General features: G+C 36.0%; 1 protein-coding gene across 1 annotated transcript in view; it reads right to left on the bottom strand.

The window, feature by feature from the left end:
* LOC124168911 (lachesin-like) overlaps positions 1 to 22,246 on the bottom strand; it is a 1,190,944-nt gene that overhangs the window by 457,464 nt on the left and 711,234 nt on the right. The window contains exon 7 of the mRNA XM_046547298.1: positions 20,570 to 20,628. The gene's annotated coding sequence lies outside the window, so the exon portion shown is untranslated. The remainder of the gene's footprint in view (positions 1 to 20,569; positions 20,629 to 22,246) is intronic.

The following is a 22,246-nucleotide window of genomic DNA, read 5'->3' as shown; positions in this document are numbered from 1 at the left end:
ATAACAACGCACGAGCCATTGAGAAAAAATTGATCGAAGGTTATGAAATTTGGTTAGTGAAAAAATCGAACGCTGAAGTTCCCAATTGATACGTTTATGCAAAAACCATAAAAATATTTTCTCGATACGTGCAGCACATGAACAAATTTGGAAGTTACTGGACACTGTCAAATCATACCACATCATTTCCGAAAAGTCATCACACCAAACGGAGAGAATAATAGTTTCATAAGTTAAAATACTATTACAAAATGCTTTTGTAGATTTGCTGAAGAGTTTACAACAAATGTTTCTAAGGTTTAAATAATAGATAAAAACTACAAGTTATATAAGCATTGGAATCCATTTCATTACCATTTTAGATGGACTAGATGCCGCTGAAGATGGAATCGGAGATACGACAGAAGGTTTGCTTTGGAAGGCGTAGCAGAAAAAAATGAAACTTGGCTTGATGGGCGTTTGTGAGGAAGATAAAGACATGAAAGAGAGAAAGGAGAAGAAGAAAAAGGTAAAATAAAAAGAAATTTTAACTCCAATGCATGGAGACATTTCAACGCACAAGTCGTTGAGAAAACTAAATATCGAAACGTATGAAATTCGATTGTTACGATGCATCGAACGTTTTATGAGAATTGATTTGATTTTCTATTCGACATGAGCATCTTAGTATCAAATTTGAGAGTCACAGAGCACTGCTAAATTACATGCAATCTTTTTAAATAAATCGTCACAATAAGGAGAAAATATGTAAGTTATAACTATTAATATACTTATTTATCTTATTATCATCATAATTTTCGCCTGAATATGATAATAACTCATCTAAACCCGGGTAGCGTTATGTAAAAAAGTAGTGGTATTAGTAGTATTGAAATATGCAAGAAAACTTATAAAGGAATACCGCAAAGTTAATAACGGTTAATGAATTATATTAATATACTGTTACGCGTGCCATAGCATGTGTTAAAATGATAAGTTAGAACTGAAAAATCACGAAGAACGAATGAGATCTAAAAAGGCATGGCCACTTCGCATCGATTTAAGGGCGAGAAAGGCGATGCCGACGAAAAGGGAATTGGAGAAGACACGACAATGAGCCAAAGTTTTGTGTTACCAGGCGAAGCAGAGAACGGAAATTGGCTTGATGGAAAAGGGGAGAGAGAAAAGTCGAAAGGAGTAAAGCCCATCTTTAAATGAAGTTTAAAGTTCATAGTACGGAGAAATTGAGAAGTTGGGTAAGAGAAAGTGTGTGGTGCAATAAAATTGATGGCCGTTGGAAAAAACGATTAATCGAAAGTAATGAAATTCGTCTGATACAATACATCAAACTGAGCCATTAAATAAATAGGTTTTTAAATTCCTTTGAATGCTTTTTCGTTCGATACATACCACATGCATTCGAATTTGGATTAATCATTAACTCTAATAGTGCCACCTACTTGGAGAGTAACAGGGGAGAAATGCCAAAGGCATTTAAATCAAATGTAATATCTTCGAGAAAATATTCAACTACTATGACATTTTTTTAGCATATCAACATACTGCTTTTACCGCTATCATGTCAAATGTTAACTTTAAAATCGATTCTAATATTTTATTCATGAGTTTAACTGTGGCATAATTATTAACTTGAACGATTGGAACAAAAATGGATGATTATTGCAAACTACGTGGACATTGCATTGAATAACGGGCTGGACTTAAAATGCCGGCACTAAGAAAATCGGAGATTAAAAATGTCGACAATGAGAAAAAGAGTTTTTTCTTCGAAGGTGGAGCAAAGAAAATAACGGAAATTCCCGGGCAGGGCGAGTGTAAGGAAAGATGTAAAAAAAGTGATGAAAAGACGTAATAACAGTAAAGGGATAAGGGAACGAAATTAAACTTTCAAAGTGTGGAGACACTGCGATTTAATATATCGCCTCCGAACTAAAGATAGCGGAACGCTGGTTCACCGCACACAGGAGAAGTTGAAGTCGGGCTGAAACCGTTCGGGCCCTAAACACATGGCCAACTCCCAATTTATTTATACGGGAAAATTTGCAAAATTCCATGAAAACAATAGTGTATTTCACCCTAAAGTGGTCACATTGGGTCTATATGTCCCAAGATTATTTACTTACAAGCAATCTGTTCTTTAGAAACTAACATCCAGTCAAATATTTTAGCAATTTGCGTCCCATTTAATTTCATAAACTACTTTTCTCTTTCTTGGTATGATATTTGGAGGTCATTTGTGCCATGAGGGAAATGTATGGAAGGAAGGGTGGAGAGACAACCGGCGTCGGAATTAGCCTATTCTTAGCGAAAGGCGCCAAAGGGACTGCGGACGGAGTGTTGCACTTAAAATGTCCTCATCATAGCATTCAAGCAGGAATCGGGCGGTCTCTGAAAATTCTCTGCCACCGCCGGGGATTGAACCCGAGCCCACGGACTGGGAAGCTAAGATAATTTGCATATACAGCAAAATGGGCAATGACTTTGATCATTTTTACGTTTATTTTGTTGGAGCACTCAGTGCTCTTAATTTTCTTTTTACGTGAAAACAACAAAGTTTATCATAAAAGAAAGTCTGTTTTATTAATTCATAGGAAGATAGTATGGGTTGCAGAAATTTTTCATAGTATGCCTGATGTCTGCTAGAGTACCCTTACGAGGGCACTCAAAGTACATCACTCCGTTCGTCGGATGGGAGGTAAATCCGTTGTACCCTGGGTGCCTGGGCGTAGGGTGTAAGCAAATGTCGACACCGAGTTTCTCTCTTGTTGAATGACTAAGGGTGCACACATTAAAGTTGATTACTTTTGTAAAAAAACTTTGTTTGAGACGATAAATTCAATGAATAAAAACCATGTAATCGAAGTAACTTCCATCAATGATTTCGACTAACAAGCTAAAAAAAATTAAATGACTTCCAACCGTCTTCACGAAATTCCCAGAAATTTTAATATATTACACTTTTCTGGGGGAAAATATATAAAATGATTATAAAATTTCCGCGAGGAAACCGCAGAAAATTTTTTCATAAAATGTAAGCAATTCTGTTTTTGATTAAACTATGTTCGGAACCGCACCAATGTGCCAAACCGCATCACCGTATCTTTCATGATAACCCGGTAAAAGGCCCTCACGTAAGTAGGTAAATCAATTATAGCAGGTACCTCATACATTTTTATATTTATATCAGCGGGGAAAGCCACTTCAGCGTGTGCTATGATGTAATAATAGTTATTAAAAAATAAATTTTCTTTTTTCTCTTGTCTTGACCTCTTTTAATTAATGATGAAAAATTCCTGGAATATAGATCATATAATGCAACCTCGTTTAGGTTTATTTTAAAACCTTCCTCAGGGCTATGAATGCAAAAATGAGAGCACAATAAAATACTATAATATACAATATTGATACATAGATAAAGGTTACAAAATATTTTTTTTACAGTGATATAATTTTTTAAATGAGAAGGGAATACACAAGAATTTTAGATCATGAGGTAAATTTGAGATAAAGACTATTAAATGAAATGGGTCACATATCTAGAACAATTAGCAGCTGTAATAAAAAAACAGACATTGAAATCCTTAGCAAAATTTATTTTTATTTAATTAATGGAAATTAATGATAACTAAGTTAGGTAATAGCTTAGTTACCTACTGTCAATAAACAAATATGTGCAAAACTAAATCATGTCAAAATTCTTGTGAATTCTTTCTAATTTTTTTATTATATTATTGTTAAAGACTATTTTAAAACCTTTATTTACGTATCAATTTATTTATATATCAATATATTTCATGCATCATATGTACGTATCAATGTATTTCAAAATATTTCATATTATTATAATTTATTGTTCTCTCATTTTTTTATGCATAGCCCTGAGGAAGGTTTTAAAATAAACCGAAACGTTAACAAAACACGTTTTGCATTATATGACCCATACTCCAGGAATTTTTGATCATTAAAAAATAAATGAATGAGCTGCTAATTGATGAATGAAAACGTCAAAATTAGGTTTTATACGGGCATACGAGTGCAGCCCCACTGTCGAATTCCCTCAGCTCCCTCCTTCAACGGAAAGCGGAGATGACGGAAACTACCCCTTCGCTTTGGTCCATCAAAAGCACCCCTTCTCTCTGGATCCCATTGTTTCCGTCCACCGGGAGACTTGGCCTTGCCCCCTCACACCATTCCCCCATTCCCACCTAACACCCTCCCCACCCCACTATTCCTCCCCAGAGGGGGTCTCCACGGTGGATCCAATAAACGTTACATCACTGGACGGAGCCTCGGACGTGCTGCCGCAAGTTAGTGAACCAATTTCTGAGCCGGAGCGAAGGAGACCTTTCCCTCCCCTCTCCCGACTCCCCTACACACACGCGAAGCAATCCTCATTTGTCTTCTTCCTTCCTTCCTTCCTCCCCTCCAAATCCTCTTCCTCCAACCCCTATCGCACACACTCACTTCCCATAGGGCAACGCTTTGGTTTCCTTTCAAAGCCTTTTCCTTCCGCCGGCAGCTTCTCTCGCACGCCCCTTGGTATCTTCCTCCAATAAATTGTACAATTTTTACATCTCGACCATCAAAAAGTTTTATAGTTTTGCATCTCGGCTTTCAATACATTTTTCAATTTTACATCTCGGCCTCCAATAAATTTAAAAATTGTCCATATCAAATTCAAATAAATTTTACAATGTTGCACCTCGACCTCCAATAAATTTTAAAATATTACACCTCGACCTACAAAAATATTTTCAGCGCAAAACGATTCTCTTAAATTTCCATAATTTACTGTGAAATATTTTTGTACTCATTAAGAGGCATTATTAATTAAAACAGATATTTTCAGCAATAACGTTTTCCAATGATCAATCAATTAAAATAGCAAGTACAAAAATAATACTCTCATTCTAATTTATACGCTAAAATAAAATATTTAGATTTTGTTTACTTATAATTAGGTCTATTTCCATTGTATTAAGTAATACGGCAATTTTGGATTCCTCTCAAAGCCTTTTCCTTCCGCTGGCAGACATTCTCACACGGATCTTGGTTTCTTAGCCTGCATCTCTTCCACGGATAACAAATTTATTAAATCGAAGAGAGGCAAGAATTCGCGCGATACAGGAATGTCAATACCGTGAGGATTTCAAAGTCTTAATTAAAAAAAAGAAGTAAACAACACGGCTTCCAATAAATTTTGCGATTTTACAACTCACTTAGAAAAATCTATTCAGCACAATAAGCTTCTCACAAGCTGTCAGTCTTTATTGTAACCAAAGAATTATTTTATTCATTAATAACTAATACTTACGTACAATATTTACGTTTCCCGCTCTTATAATGTTATGTTTTCAGGACATAATTATTCCTCTGAATCTGAACCTTATCATTAAATTGAAATAAGAATACACCCATTTCAATTTATACGCTCAAATAAAATCTTCACATAGTGTGAGCTTACCATTAAGGCTATTCAAATATAACTAAATAAAGGAACACCACTTTTTCAGAAAAAGTTCTTTTCATGAATTCACGGCATGAAACATGTAGATAAACATCACCCGGCCATAAAAAGATATCATTAATTTACACAGTAATCAATGATCACTCGCAATGAACGCTCACAATTAGAATTACGTTTGACGCAAAACAAGCTCTTTAAAATTCAAATGATTTTACGGTAAGCGATACGAAATATGAAATAAAATATCTGCTGGAGATGTTGAATTAAAACTTTTGGGCTATGTCGCCGCGTCAGATTTTGGGTGGCCCCAACGTTTCCCGACCAATGCTGGTCGCTTTCTCAAGGGAATCTGAAGAGGTGGGATTTAAAATTGGTATATATAGGTATACGTGTCAGGTGGTGGGGGGAGGGGAGTGAGAGGTTGGAGGAGTAGGTTGTCGATTGTTTTTGCCGATTACGGGTTGCCAAGTACGGCTGATTTTAAGGCCAGTGTCTCTGTTAAAGTTGTTTTTCTCCTCTTTAGATATTTCTATTGCTTCTCTTACGAGTCTCTGTTTAAAGCCTTTCACTCTCGCCACAATTTTTGCTTCCTTAAGGTCGATTGTGTGGCCCAGCGCTGCGTGTTCGGCTACTGCGGACTTCGTTGACTGCCCCAGTCGAATTGCTCTCTCGTGCTCCTCTAGACGTGTTTTAACCGATCTGCCAGTTTCGCCGATGTAGTTCTTCCCACAGGTCTGGCAAGGAATTCGGTATACCCCTTCGACTTGTAATGGAGTTCTATCCTTGACGGTTTTCAATAGATGCTTTATCTGTACGTGAGGCGAGAATATTGTCCTTATCTGGAATTTGCGTAGGATATTTCCTATTCTGTCAGTCGTCCCCTTAATGTATGGCAGGAAGGCTTTCTTCTGGTCGCTGAGGTCATTAACAGAGGAGTTCGCTGCTTCTGCGGTGTTGATTTTGATCTCGTTGTTCTTTCTGATAACTTTATTAAATGTTCGAGAGATAACTCTGTCGTCGAATCCATTTGCCCGTAGAATGGCCTCTAGCTTCTTCCTCTCTTCGGCAAAGTTGCTCTGGTCGCTTATTTTGTAGGAGCGGTGAATTAACGTGTTGACCACTCCATTTATTTGCGCTGGATGATGGTGAGATAAGGCGTGCAGGTACCGATTTGTTGCTGTAGGTTTTCGATACACTGCATGCCCCAATGTTCCGTCCTTCTTCTTTTCCACGAGGACATCTAAGAATGGAAGTTTTCCGCCTTCCTCCACCTCCATTGTAAACTTTATGTTGCTGTTGATCCCGTTCAAATAAGTAAAAAATTCCTGAAGCTTCTCTTTGCCGTGCGTCCAAATGATAAAAGTGTCGTCGATATATCTCACCCAAATCTTCGGCTTGTAGGGGGCGTTCTGAATGGCTGTATCTTCTATGTGCTCCATGAATATATTTGCAATTGCTGGGGAGAGAGGGGAACCCATCGCTGCTCCAGACGTCTGTTGATAAAAATTATTCCTCCACCGGAAGAAAGTGCTCTTGAGGCAAATCTCTGTCATCTTGGCGATGTTTTCTCCGAACCTGTCTTTTATGATATTTACCGCCTCGTCACAAGGAATATTTGTGAAGAGCGATGTTACGTCAAAGCTGACTAGGATGTCTTCTTCTTTGACCTTGACGTCACTAATGATCTGAAGAAAATGTTGTGAGTTTTTCACGAAAGATTTAGCGTCTTCTACTGCGGGCTGTAAGATCGGTGCCAGATATTTCGCTAGTTTATATGCTGGTGAGTCAATGGCGCTGACTATGGGTCTAAGGGGCACTCCTTCCTTATGAATTTTCGGCAGGCCGTAGATACACGGAGTTTTCGGATCCTGTGGGTTGAGTCTTCTTCTATCGGCGGGATCTGGTATATACGTCTTGATTATTTCTGTCACTATCCTCTTGTATCGGGCGGTTGGGTCTCTGTCGATCTTTTGATAAGGTCCTTCCGCGAGTAAATCTTCCATCTTCTTGTCGTAGTCTTCTTTCTCCAGGACGACCGTCGCGTTGCCTTTGTCGGCTGGTAAAATCACGATGCTCTCATTTTCTTTCAATTTTCTAAGGGCTTCTCTCTCCGCCATGGTGGTGTTATGCTTCTGGTTTTTGCTTTTCATTCTGAGGATTCGGCAGGCGTAATTGTAATAACGAAGAATTATCTGCTGGAGGTTTGTGAAAATACCTGACGACCTTATATTGTTTTTTTTTTTTAATTGAAAGTAACGTCATAATATTTCATTAAATAAATATTAAACTGATCGAGTGATACACTTGTTGGTCATAATTATTTTTCAATATTACGCGATTGTTGTATTAATTCATTAGTCACCTTAAGCACCGCTAAACACCACTTTGGTTTCCTTTCGGTACCTTTTGCTTCGTCTCACACATCGTATTTCTACCTTTATTTCTTAGCTAGTAAATCTGCTCTGCTACCTTTCAGGATGAAATGCGCAAAAGGAAACAGTATCAAATCGAGATAGAAGAGTCTTGGCGTGAAACTGTAATTTCAACACTACACGGACTTTGAAGTTTTTTACTCGTAATAAAACAGCTTACTTTAAATTAAAGTTAAGATTCAAAAATATTCCATTCAATGACATTGCTAAACCATTCGTCTTTTTCATCAATAAAAATTTTATAGCTTTTTAACCCAAACAGATTAAAATGATTTTAGGAAACACGATTCGACTGTATCTGAAATCCAATCCCCGTGGTATCATCCAAATGTAAAGAATAGAGTCCCATTTATTTTTGTAGCTGAACCGATTTTCACATTTCGACAATGACTTAGAATAAATAAATATTGAAATATAAATTATTTTCGTTTCTTGCAATCGCTATTAAATTTATGTTTTCGGCACAAAACAATCGTCAAAAAGTCTCGGCATCGACTTTCAAATTTAAAAAAAAGTTTCAACTCCTTATCATATATATTTTTTTCAGAAAAGCTGTTTTCTGTCATTTCGTATAAACTCCATTATTACTGCAGCCATAATGACAAATGAGGAATCATTTTAAACGTATTACCACCAGATTTTGTCGAAAAATACAATATCCATCCTAAATTCCAGGATTTATCCATTAATTTCACTTAAAAGTTTTGATTCTACCATGTCGATCACTAGTTCGAGATATATCGATTCCACACATATCTTTTTATTCAAAACCTAAGAAAGTAGTTTAGAAACCGTTTAATCCATAACTTAACCGAAGAAACGTAGCATTAGAAAGCGAAATACTAAAAATAAAATCTTAAAAGTATTAGAAAGACATTACATTAAAAGACATTAAAATTTTCTGCTTTTGCTTTTGTTTACTCTATACATTTGATGGGAGTTTTAGCACCGTTTCTCTGCAATACTTATTCCCTGTTAGTGTGGCAATGTGGCAATGTTTCATACAGGTGACCAAGACATTGATTTTTAATTACAGTAGCACCGTATGTGTTGCTTGAATTTCATTGAATTGGTAAGAATTGGCACGTCAGTGAACGACTCTGAAATTTTATCGATAAGGACATGATGTTCAGCTAATAACTGCAAAAATTATTGCGAAACATGAAAGATATTGCGGTACCAAACTCAGAGTAAGGATGGGGGAGAGTGCGCTTTGGCTACTGCGCATGTAGTCAAGATCCCGCACTTACATCCCACACTTCCCGCACTTCTTCCCACAGGAAGAGTAAGGATTCCCGCACTTCTTCCCACGATCACGTGGTAACCATGTCGACCAAAGAATCTGCTACTGCGCAACCTGAAAGCGCCCTCTACCCCAATCCTTACTCTGAGGTACCAAAGCCTGGTGTAGACCGAATTACAATTTCCATTCGGATTCTTTCCATTGTTTCCTTTGATTTATCAATATTCGAATATAACATTTGAATTCCTTAGCCCCTTATTTAACCACTCTTTTTTATTGATTCGAAAGATCAAGGTAGATATTTTGATGGAACATTTGCACTGATTTGAATATCATATAAATGAAAAGTCTATTGGCCAATTATTAATAACTCACAAAACAATAAATTTCTTCCAAGGTGCATAAATATTTTAATAGTTTTAATAGTTTTTCATTCAAATTGTATTTGGGTCATAATTATATCTTATCAAAATTATTTATGCATGCATGTATGTAAAAGTATTTTGTATCAATAAATAATCATTCAAATGGCTGACCTACACAATCCTTAATATTTTTCACGTCGTAAAGGGTAAAGAATAAATTAAGTTCCAATTTTATTTGTCCATTAACGTAGGTATGCATGCCCAAAATAAGAAGGCGCTGAACCGATTTCCGAAGCAGGGCATGTTCCTTGAAAGGAGTTTCAAGAAAAAGGTGCCTGACGAGACGAGACTCGCGCTGGAGAGGATATGGCGAAAGCCCCAAACCGACGCTTCCCTATATTATTAAGTAAAGAATCGACCGCTGACGGCCGTGGAAGAGCTAAGTGGAAGAGGAGGAGTATGAGGAAGCATTGTTGGGTCAAATGAACAGGCGGAAAGTGAAGAGAATGGCGGGTCTTTAGCCGACCCCAGTTTAAGCAGATTAAAAATAAAAGAACGAGTCGGGTTGGGTTTGACTGGGAAAGAGCAAGGGGGGAGGGGGAGAAGACTCGAGAATGTTACAATTGGAGAAAATTGGGAGACCATGATAATAATTTAATTCTTCCCTGGGTTTTTAGAGGTCTCTCGCATTTGTTGGGTAAACTCCAACAGATTATGCGATTACCTGCCGACCTTTCGTTCCATCAAATCTTCTGCCACCGTTTTAATGGGAAGAGAATTAAAGAATTGGACATTTTTAATTGATAAAAAATTAATCATTGATAAAATCCTCCTAAAAAATACAGTTTCATTCATAAAGACGGCGGAAAGAATGTTACTCTGAAAGATGTATAACATGTTGACAGTGATTTCAGGCTAAATTTGGGTATTTAAATATATCTATGATAGTAACTAATTACAGACTCAGTGCATAGGCTGTAAGGCTATTAATTATTTATATATCAATATGTACCAATGAGCATATCCAATGAGAACTTATAGTAAATAATGAATAAATAGATATTATGGATAATCCATATTGAAAATTTGTTTTAGTTCATAAAGACAACGGAGAGAATGCTATATTGAAAAGTGCACACCATGCGATTAGTAATTTCAATTATAGTTTAGGTATTTAAATATATCTATCATCTTAATAAACCAAAGGCTTAGGGGATAGATTGTTACTGTTAGACTATAATTTAATTTTTCTATTCGTACCAATCAGCACAACCTATCAAAAATTAAATGAAAAAAAAATCATAGTTAATACACGTAGGAAACTCAATTCACGTAGGAAATTCAAGTTCGCTCATAATGAGGGCACATTGAATGCTATTTTGATAGTGTTATACAATTTGAGGTTAAATTTTCGGTATTTAAATATTCTATCATAGCCTTAAACCGACTTATCAGTGGATAGGCGATAAACCTATCAATTAATTTTATTTTTACTTGTATTGATCATCATATTCTATTAGGAAATCCTTCAGTCATATTTCAAACAGTGCGTCCAACACCACCAAAATAATTAATCCTATCTTCATAAATTTCAGCGCAGGTCAAAAATAGGTCACATTTTAGAACATACTAGTCAAGCAAAGCATAGGTGCACATTAAATGGAAGATTATCAATAAATCTGTTGTACGAAGTATATTTTTTATGAAGAATTAACAATCAGGTGGGAAAAATATTTTATTAACAACAGAACCAGGTGCGATCTTAGTGGACGTTCATGAACATTCCTGATTTTCTTTGATTGCTTTGGAACTACTTCTACATTCTCTCTTTCATCAAAAAAGAGTTTTCTCAACAATTTTTGCTTGCTAAATTCTCCCTACGATCCGTCAGAACTTATTAATATCGTAAAGCTAGAGTGCACTGGTGTATCAAGCATCTAATACTTCGAACGATTTCTGACATAAAAATGATTACGATCCAGGTAAAAAAATATAACATATCAATGTCTCTTTACATGATCCCGCATCAATTCGTCTCTTCAATGCTGAATTTTGAAGGCTAGATTCTTTGTTTCAAAAACCAATGTTATATTAAGCATCTAATTCTTTAAATGTTTTTTGCGATAAAAATTATTCTAATCGGGGTAGTAAAATTGATCATACCAATATCTCTTTACATAATCCTTCAGTAACTCCGCCCCACACTGCTGAATATTAAAGGCTGGATTATTGGTTCCGTCAATCAATGTCATATCAATCAACAACTAAATATCAAATAACAATTACATATTAAGCCTCTAACACTACGAACAATTTCATAGTAAAAATATTAAGACAGCTCTTAAAATATATCATCTCAGTATCTTTTTACATCATTCCTCATCAATATTTTCATCCATGCTGATTCTTTGAGGCTAGGTTCTTGGTTTCAATAATCATAATTACATCAAGCATCTAATAAGTTGAACCTTCAGATCCTTCAGATCGAATTAGTAACCACTGTATGCAATTTTATATCAAGCATCCAATAATTTGAACAATTTTTGTGATAAAATTATTCCAAGACAGGGAAAAAAAATATCATCTCATATCTCTTTACACAAAAATGCATTATATCAAGCATAAAAACTTTAAAAAATATTTGTGATAAAAATGTTTCTAAGGTAGGTAATGCTATAGCCCATTTCAATATCTCTTTACATTATCTTTTATCAATTCTTCTCCTTACTGCTGAATATTGAATGCTAGATTCTTAGTTTCGATAGTAAATTTATATCAAGCATCTAATTCTTCGCACGATTACTGTGATAAAAATAATTCTAAACCAGTAATTTAGTAAATCATCTCAATCTTTCCTTACATAACCCTTAAGCATTCTTCCTGCTGAATATTGAAGGTTAGATTCTTGGTTTCAATTATCAATGTTATAACAAGCATCTAATTCTTCGCACGATTTCTGGGATAAAAATAATTCTAAACCAGATAATGAAGTAGATCATCCCAATATCTCCTTAAATAATCCTTTAGCAATTTCCCTGCTGAATATTGAAGGCTTGATCCTCGGTTTCAATAATCACGATGGTCTTAGATTGATCCAGGGAATGGACTCGATGGAATTTTGGGCCTCTGAAACTTTCCGCACAACTTTGCCCGCCCGCTCGCGCAGCCCGGAGACCTCTCATGCATATTCGCGGTGCATTTTCGTGTGCGCCGGCCTCTCAGTATGCTCTGGACCGCTCCTCTGTATTGCTGCTCATTAACTGCACTCGAGCGATTCTCACTGTGTAGCGCCTTAAACATGCACCACCGCCGTGTTTTCATAGGGCTAGGTTCTCAGGAGGCGCTGCCCATATACCAAGATTATGCCCCATCGTGAAGACTAAGAACTTAATACCTTGGAAAACATCTCACCCTGAACGTGGTTGAGAGCCAAAGTTCTTGGAACGTAATTTTATTTTGTGCACAAGTGGTACATAGACAATTTATATGAATTTACTGTGCGCAGTGTTGACCTATATCTAGAGTAGGTACAACAAAACCCGTTTATATTGTTTTAAAGTATCAAAAATGAGTGAGTTAGTTCTATAAATGCATTTGCCAATATTTAAATGCTAATCAGGCCATTGATTAGCAAAATAATTTAATTTCCCAGAGTATATTATTTATAAATTTCAAAAATTTCCAAGAAAAATTTGATTCTACCTTTTTTCAGGTTACCCATGTCTAAAGATTTAAACCATTAACATAAAGGTTCGTTACACACACTCAAGTTCAGCACATAATTTTTTAATCAAAACAGATATCTATAGATATTATAAGCAGATCAAGGTGGTCTGTTCCATAAAATGTGAGAAATTTCGACAGCCCATTGATTTAATCACGAATGCAAAATATTAATTTATGATATCATGAATTACAAGTCATAAACGTATGTGAGGAAACTGTGCTCTATGCTGTATAGTTACTGGGACAGAATAAAAATTCATTAAAAGAGAGAAAATTGGATTTCTATTAACATTTGTACAACCAGTTCGAAGAATGTGTATTGTTTAACTCATAATAGTAGCATTATCTAAATAAAGGTTATAAAATGTATATAAATATTATAGATACACGATAGCTGAAAAACCGGTTTGGAATGTCTACTTTTTTCAAACTTAAATTGTCATTTCTTGTCCTTTTAATTCAAGATAATAAGCTGCTCCACTTCGACATCACAATTGAGCATAGCTTTAGTTGAGTTCGGACCGTTTATGCTACCCCATTTTGATTTGGAAAACCTACTAGACGTTTTTGCATTACTGTCAAATCGGGCGCCTGGCCCTTTAACAGGAAGCGAGCAAGCACGATTCCTACCCAATACGTCTGCTTCGCGAGAGGACCTACCATGTTGCACGTCGCTATATCCACCGAAACATCTGACATCAGGTGCCTCTCCTCGGGTTTCTGAACGGAAAAGCCTCTCGATGTAACTCATTCTGGTCGAAATGCACTGGCGAATTATCCATTCCGATTCAAAAAATCACAGCCAGTGGCGTAGCCAGGGGTCTGGACCCCGCCCCCCACCGAAATATAAAAACACAATTATTTTCCTTCGCAAAAGGAAATAAATATTAAAATATTATGAATTTGAAAAAATATTTTAAAAAAATGAAGCTTTTTCGATTATGAAAAGTGTTAAAGTTTAAAACACATTAATTAGTACCTATTTTTAAAAAATGTTCCCCCTAGCTTCGGAACCCCCTCGAATGAAATTTCTGGCTTCGCTTCTGATCACAGCGATAAAAGGCGATTCAATGAAAGGATAATGAAACCTTTAAAGGAAAAAATAATATTTAAAGTAAACAAATAATTATAATTAAGAGCATAATGGTAAAGAAATGGATTAAAATTGGGTGATAAAAAATATCTGATATAAATTGGAACATTGACTCAATATTACTTAGCGTCATACCTTAGCATACCAATATTCAAATACCATCTCTTGCTCATCTATATGTTGTAAAACCCACTTTCGACTGCTGACTTACTGATTCAAACAAATTTCCGGAATGAATGAGACGAGATACGAGAAAAAGTCATAGAATCGACCACCTCCAAAATCATCTGAAACCCAAGGAAAAACTAAGTTAATTGTATTTAGTAAGTCCATTGTGTTATGATGTTGAGTATAAATTGAGTGTTATAGTGAAACATGTGCCTTACGTTTTCGTGATGTATGAAGACAATAATGAGAGACACTGTCGGCCTCCTTGAAAATGTATTTTATTTTTTTACTTCCTTAAAAAAACGTTGTTTTTTACAAAAATGTATCATTATATATTAACATTATTTGAACTTAACCATTTTTTTCGATTAAAATTGGAAATAATGGTTATTTCTGATGTAATCATTTGAAAAAAATATTCTTAAGCAACAAACTGTAAGCAAAAATTAAGTACTGGCAGAGAGAAAGTTAGTCCACATTATATAAAGGTGTAAATCAGTATCGTACACAAATTTGTAAATACTTTCTGCATGTTAGTATAAAATTCGTAAATTATACTTCAGTATTTCCTCAGTTGCCAAAGTTTTACACTTGAAATCCAGGGAAAAAAAGTTCTTCTCTAATGTGTCCAGAAAGTTTCAATATGTTAGCGTCAATTTTTAGGTAGTAATTCATCTTGGAAATAAGCGGTCGAGTGAGAGACATGTCAAGTCGTAATACCATTCAACTCAAAATTTTTTCACAAATTTTGTCAAAATTACTGCGTAATTTGATGCAAGTCGCCCTTTAAATAAAGGCGCAAATTAATGTTGATTAAACTATGAATCCCAATTAAATAAATACTTTTCCAGCTGTTTAAGTAAACTTTAACCGATCAATTACGTAAGCAGAATGAAAAAAATCAGGCGGGGAAAAATCACGTACTTAATATTGTAAAGCTTGATTTAGATAGATGGAGTGAGTTGCTTTTTTATAAATTCAAATTTGGAACTTATTAATGAAGATACCTGAGGAATGGTAGGGGTAGCCCTTGCGTTGTGTGTCTCTACATATTTTTTTCTCTTTCGTTTACCAACTGTTCTTCTATATCTTGGTATTCAATTTTTTAATGCACTGTAACATAACGCATGAAATTGTTTTAGGCTCGATATGGTGGAAATACAATATATCTATGATAAAATATAAAAATTAATAATAATTTCCACTCTTTGATACACTACTTCACTACCAATCATAGTCCACTGAAATAAAAACTTCTTTCTTCATACCTATACATTTGTATAGGTATGCATACCTATGTATTTATGTACATACTAAAAAGAACTAAATTTCCACGCGACATATCGGTATAAAAGGAGTGACACGTCCTCTTAAGGGGAGGAACTAGCTTAGGAAGAATAGACTCCACCCACGATTACAGATCGATATGATTGGAAAGCTCAAGAATGCCCCGTTTCCACCGATTGCTTACGTTAGGATATTGAAAGGTTATTGGCAATTGTGCATCTTCGCCCTTTGAAAGCTTTCAGGAATTAAGAGAGATTGAAAAGAAGGTGTCAGTCCAAGGCTAGCGGAGGGAGAGAAGGAACAATAAATCCTCGGATCAGACGGTCAAGTTTCATAAATCGTTATTCTCTTTTTCCGGACAGCTTTGGAAAAGGAGGCAGGATATGGAAGAAGGGGAAAATCATTGTGGGGAAACTTGGAAGTGATATCGGTTTGCGAAGCGATACCACTCCACGATAATGCAACAGCTTCCTGTCCTTCCTAAGATATTTTCCATCACTGCAATACAATGGTAGCTGCAAGCCTAGAACAAAAAAAATTTATTCTCGGAAAGTAACTGCCATAAAAAGTACTATTTTTTAAAGGAAAAGCGTCTGTCTTCTCTTTAAACTTGTTCCTGTTGTGCAAATGGAAGCCACACCCTGATAAATTTTCACCAATCCACACATATTAATTGCTGTCACCGATATAAAGGGGATAAGAATATTCACAAATAGGACGGTATACTATACCTAAAGTATCTGATGGCATCAATCCACCGAAATATTTCGTGACAACATATCTTTGGAAAAAACTAAGTTCTTATTTCATTTATGAAATTCAGCTGCGCACTGTCCATCCTAATACCATTGACTAGAGTAACAATGTTGAAGACATTATCGAGTTCCCATACGAAGATATTTTCTTTAAATGGACCGGTCGCATTTAGACTATTTTTGTAAAAGATTATTCCTTTTAGAAATTATGCTACCATCCTGAATTTTTGCAGTAGGATGGAACTTTTCAATATTTTTATGTTTTTGAAATATAAAATCTCTACATTTAAAACTGAGGTAAAGTTTTCAATCCTAAGATTCAGGTTAATTCTTACCAGTGGGCCTTTTATATATACGTCATAAGCATCATAATGTCAATCATTGATTAAAGTCCTTTTATTTTACTGCAGTCAAATGACATGTATTTAAGGCCCTTGTACTCACAACGATACATTTGACGCGTAAAGCATGATTGATTTTGCACCCACTAAGTTTCAAGATTATATCGTGAGTTTTAGGAAAGTATTACGTCAAATACAACCAGTAGCGTTGGAGTCATGCACCGTAATAAGGAGGCTTACATAAGACTAGATATACTGAGGTTGGAGAGAGGGGTAGCGAAGAAGGAAAGAATATAAGTGGCTTCAAATCTCAAAAGAAGTTTGAGGGAAAAGGATATTAAATGGTTTTTACACTTGAAACTGAGATAATTTTTTCCATTTGATGATACATGCTACTTTTTACAAGTGGGGTATTTTTATGAATGTCACAGGCATCATAAGAGTCAATCATCAATTGCGGCTCATATATTTTACCACGGTCAGTCGTAAATTATTTGACGGCCGCGTCGTTATAACAATTTATTTGACGGCACAATATAATTATGATTGAACCACAGAGGTTACTTTATGCACCTTTAAGTTAAGTTTTAAGCAATACTTCGTGAAAACAAAATCCGTCGCGCCGTAGTTATGCACCATATTAAGGAGATCAATGAAAGATTACTTAGACAAGGTAGAATTTTAAGATACAGACTACTTTTTACCAGAAGGCTGTTTACATAAATCTCAAAGGCATCATAAGCCTGGTTTTTACGCTTAATGCTGGAGTAAATTTTTCAAATGTAATATACAGGTTACTTTTACCAGTAGGTTGTTTACATGAATGTGAAAGGCATCATAAGCTTCGATCATCAATTGCGGTCCATTTATTTTACCATGGTTAGCCGTCATTTTCGGCCTCTTCGTTATAACAATAGGGTGGTTTCCTTCATCAAAGAAAACGAAAGGCATTGATTGCGATTCGTTACCCACCATTACTGTATTCATAATATACAAATTATTTTGTTTTAGAAATACCGGGTTAGACGAATGGCAATGGTCCATTTTTATCCTCATTTGAAAAGGGTCAGATTGGCGCCCAAGCGATGCCACTCCACGTGACGTCACAGGGACCTAGTTTCTATACGAGAAGATAGGAGTTATACGTCGTCTGAGGTTACCAATGCATGCATGAGGGGCAGAGCTCAGGGAAACATGTCTTAACAATCACTTATTAAAACTGGCTAAGGTCGGAAAGCTTTCCTCGTTTGATAAGTTATTAATAATCCTTAATTAAGCCAAGCGCTACCAGCCAGCAGGGTACTAGGCTAGCCACTAGCAGCCTGCGTCGTATCAGCGCTAAGCCTCGCCTCAAGGTCACCTCGCAGGGCGGGAGGGGGAACCAGAAATACGTCACGCGGAGAGACTTCCCGACATTCATACTTAAGCGTCGCGTTTTCGCGCGCTTGAAAATTTTCACTTTTCATTTAATCGCCAAAAATAGATATCGTCATTTAAAAATCTAAAAGCGTGAAATACGTACTCCAGGAGTAATAATCTTTCGATTTAGGCAATAAAAAAATAATAGGAAACCACCCTATTGTTTTGACGCTTATAAAAGAAACATAATGAAGCCGCAGTGGCTACTTTATGCACCATGAAAGCTTCAAGATTATATTTTGTTTTAAGTAAGTGTTTCGTCAAAAAAAAAACCGGTCGCGCGGTAGTGCCCCGTATAGAGGGGATCAATATAAGGTTATATAGGCTGAGGTTGGAGAGAGGGATAGTATATAGAAGGAAAGGGTAGATGTGGCTTCAAAACTCCTATGAAGAGTAACAGAAAAGGGGTTTTAGTGGCCATCAAGTAATGGGAAGGAAATGGTTGTGGAATGAATGAAAAGTGGAGGGTGCGGAGACAGAAAACTTGAGAGTGGTTCTTGAAGAAATCTCGGAAAAAGGGTCGCTTTTAAGTCCAGGAAGGAAGTATATAGAGTCAATGGCGGAGAGAAGGCGTTATGAAATCAATTTGAAAATGTCGCCGTTTCCATTACCTCCGGAAAAGGGAAAATGGGACAAATGAGAATGAACGTGAAGGGGAGTGAACGGTGCTCCTCGCGAAACATTTTTGCCGAAGAAGTCAAGTACAACGGCAGTCGTCAGAAACATTTCTTATTCCTGAATTGTAAAATGAGATTAATTTAGAGAGAGAGGGAGAGTTGATTGTTCTCACTACACTTTTTGTAAATCTTCATCAATGGATTAATAAAACTATGAAGTTGAATTAAAACCATGGAAATTTAAAAAAATCAAGTTCTACGCACACCGGGAAAAATTCAGGTTCTACGTAATATACGCTCTTCTTGGTAACGAAATGAACTTCAATCTTAAATTAACGCCAAAATTTTCACCACCAAAATAGCCAGTTGTAGCATGAGGATTTCTCCAAATGCTGATAACTTAAAAAGAGTCGACGTTTAAACCTAATTAAAAATCAAAATTTTCAGTACCAAAATAGCCAGTTATCCAGATAGTGGTCGAAGTAAATATGAATCATATTAAAAACCTGGAAAAAAACCCGGAAAACCATCACCAATCAACTCACAGCGGAAGCCTCCGTAATAATTTATTAAAAACCTTATTGATCAACAAAAACGTATATAAATACTTATATCCACTCTACCCCTGAAGACGATGGCACAATCAGCCTTCGAAACGTAGAGACCAGTTACCTAAAACTACACCCGGTTGAAGACCCGAAAATCGTTCTTTCAGATATACGTCGGGAAAAATTCAAGTTCTTGGTATATTTATTTACTCTTTTTGGTAACAAAATGAACTATAATCTTAAATTAACGCTAACATTTATGAAGCGAAATTGCCAATTGTGACATTAGGATTTCTCTAATTGAAGATAACTTTAAAAGAGTCAATGTATAAACTGAATAAAAATAATCTTCATATCGATTGAAAAATAAATTAAGTTATATCTGCACGTAACGTCAAAATTGGGCCAAATTAATCCTTGAAAATTTTCCTGAAATATTTTTCAGTTGCTCCCTTTGAGCATGTTTTATACGTTTCTAAATATCTACTCTAAAGGCTATTATTACTAAGGAACGCCATTGCGCAATCTGACGTATGTACGAAAGCGCAGTCAAAATTGTATCGTGTAAGGCGGTGAACTGCTAAAATACATGCGATAATTCGTGGATGATAGACGGCAAAATAAACTCTGCTCAAATTCCGATCTCACATTTTCGCAATTCCAACATTTTTTTCCGATAGAAGTCGCAGTTATAACGATCGAAAGAAGCTTCGTGACATTACATTGCGCTCTGAGTTTCGTTTTGTTCTTTATTCTAACAAGTAAATCACTACTCCTGCACCTAACAGACGACGAAATTTCGTGAATGAATGCTCGATTGCGAGTACCTTGTAATTCGGCAACGCATTGGTCTACGCAATAATTATTGCACGCGAGATTAAGAAATGAATGCAGTGCTAACATGCACAATGACAATGTGCAGGTTAGCACTGCATGCCCCGTGTAGAAAGGCCTTGAGAATTCATTTACTCTAATGCATTGATTTAAAAATATCTTATATTTAAATTTCCGAACCTCTTGGTCATTTTTTGGGCTCGATAATGTCGTTTCTTGAGTTAAATATTATTAATTTCATCCAATTGAAAGAATGAAAATGAAATTAACTTACCGATTGGAAACAATACACCTAGACCACATATAGCCCAAGTTGTCCTCCAGAACATGTACCTAGAAAGAAACCAATTTAATGTAAAAACTAGAAAAGAAAAGTAAGGAGGGACTTAAGGGTGTTATTTTATCAAATTAACACTACTTTCAGGGGTACTCCATCATGGTAGACCACTTAAAAAATATGAATGACGACAAAAGAGGCTTTTTTCAGCTTTATGACCCAATGAATTACATACTTGTTCATAATTAATCGATAAGAATCGCATTACCTTGAAGTAGTCATTATTGTAATTCTTAACCGTTCATTGTCTTCATCAGCTTTCCAATGGCAATTTTCAGCCAATATGGCTCTCTCACTCAGCGAATGCCCAATACGCTACTGCAGTACTATGATAAGGTATTTATGTAGCGTCGTAGGCATACATGAGTTTGCGTAAAAGAAATAGTGAGGAATGACGCGAAACTTGTTAATCACTACATTTTCATAGAGACCTATACTCGATTATAACCATTTAAAACTGCATTAAAACGCCGTATTTAAACTATATCCTGCGTTACTAGAGATAAAAATTTTACCACAAAAGGCCATTCGGAGATTGCCGATTCAATAGCGATGAGATATATTTACCATCTTCTGCTAATGCATATCCGTGGTCAAGGAATATGGGCTGATGCTGAAGAAAACACGGGAAAGAGTTTCTTTCACCACGTGACTCTGATAAAGCCTTCTAGTGCAATGATCAATTTTTCACCATCATCACACAATCATCCAGCATTGTAACGGTCATAAACTTAGCGCACATATCATAAAAAACACGAGTTTGCACTAAAACCACAAAGAAGAGTAACACTTCCTTATTATGAATTACCATATTAAGTTAAAAAATGATGCTACATATTTACCTTTTGAAAATTCATAAACATCTGCAATTCAATTATTTTATATATGAGGGTTAGAAGCCGATGGGCACAAAGTGATTTTCGTTCAAAACAGAGCTAGGTACAGAAATGTATAAAATAGATTTAAAACTTGGTGGCCAAGAAACACGAGTGATTCTTTCTTCTGTGCTGACATCGAGTAAAAAATCAAATGCATTACAAAATATCTAATTGATCTCGTTTGTTTTTCTTTGCCTAATATCTGTACCTCACTCTTTTTAGAAAAAAATTTCAATTGTACCCCTTGGCATCTCACCACCTCATACGCTATCCGTGGCAAAGATTGTATCATAAAAGGCCTTTCGAATACTGCCGTTTAATTACTCGTTTATTTTCTGTCGTTAACAGCAGGCGAGTTCCGATGCCGGATTTCTCTCCAGCCAATCCTTCCCTCGCCATGCCTATATTACAAATGAGTTATCTGTCGACTTCTATAAATACCTATTAACACTAGAACCGCTGAACTTTCCAACCTTACCAAAACCACGGCATGGGACTTTTTTGTCCCATTGACTACATACGTTGATCCTGTCATGTTTAAGTATAGTTGACGGTTCTTTTGTGGTTTGTGTGAACAAAACACGTGATTAGGTAATGTTTAAAATGTTTTATTAAGCATAACTAGGAATACAGTAAACTTATTTTGACGAGTTGTTTGCAAGCTCAGTCCTGCAGACACGCCGGGCAGAGTTGACGCGGCCGGCGCTGCGTGAGTAGGCGGCCGGCGCAGTGCACA

This window comes from Ischnura elegans, chromosome 12 (genome assembly GCF_921293095.1).
Source record: "Ischnura elegans chromosome 12, ioIscEleg1.1, whole genome shotgun sequence".
NCBI lineage: Eukaryota > Metazoa > Arthropoda > Insecta > Odonata > Coenagrionidae > Ischnura > Ischnura elegans.
This window is presented reverse-complemented; position numbering and strand designations above follow the sequence as displayed.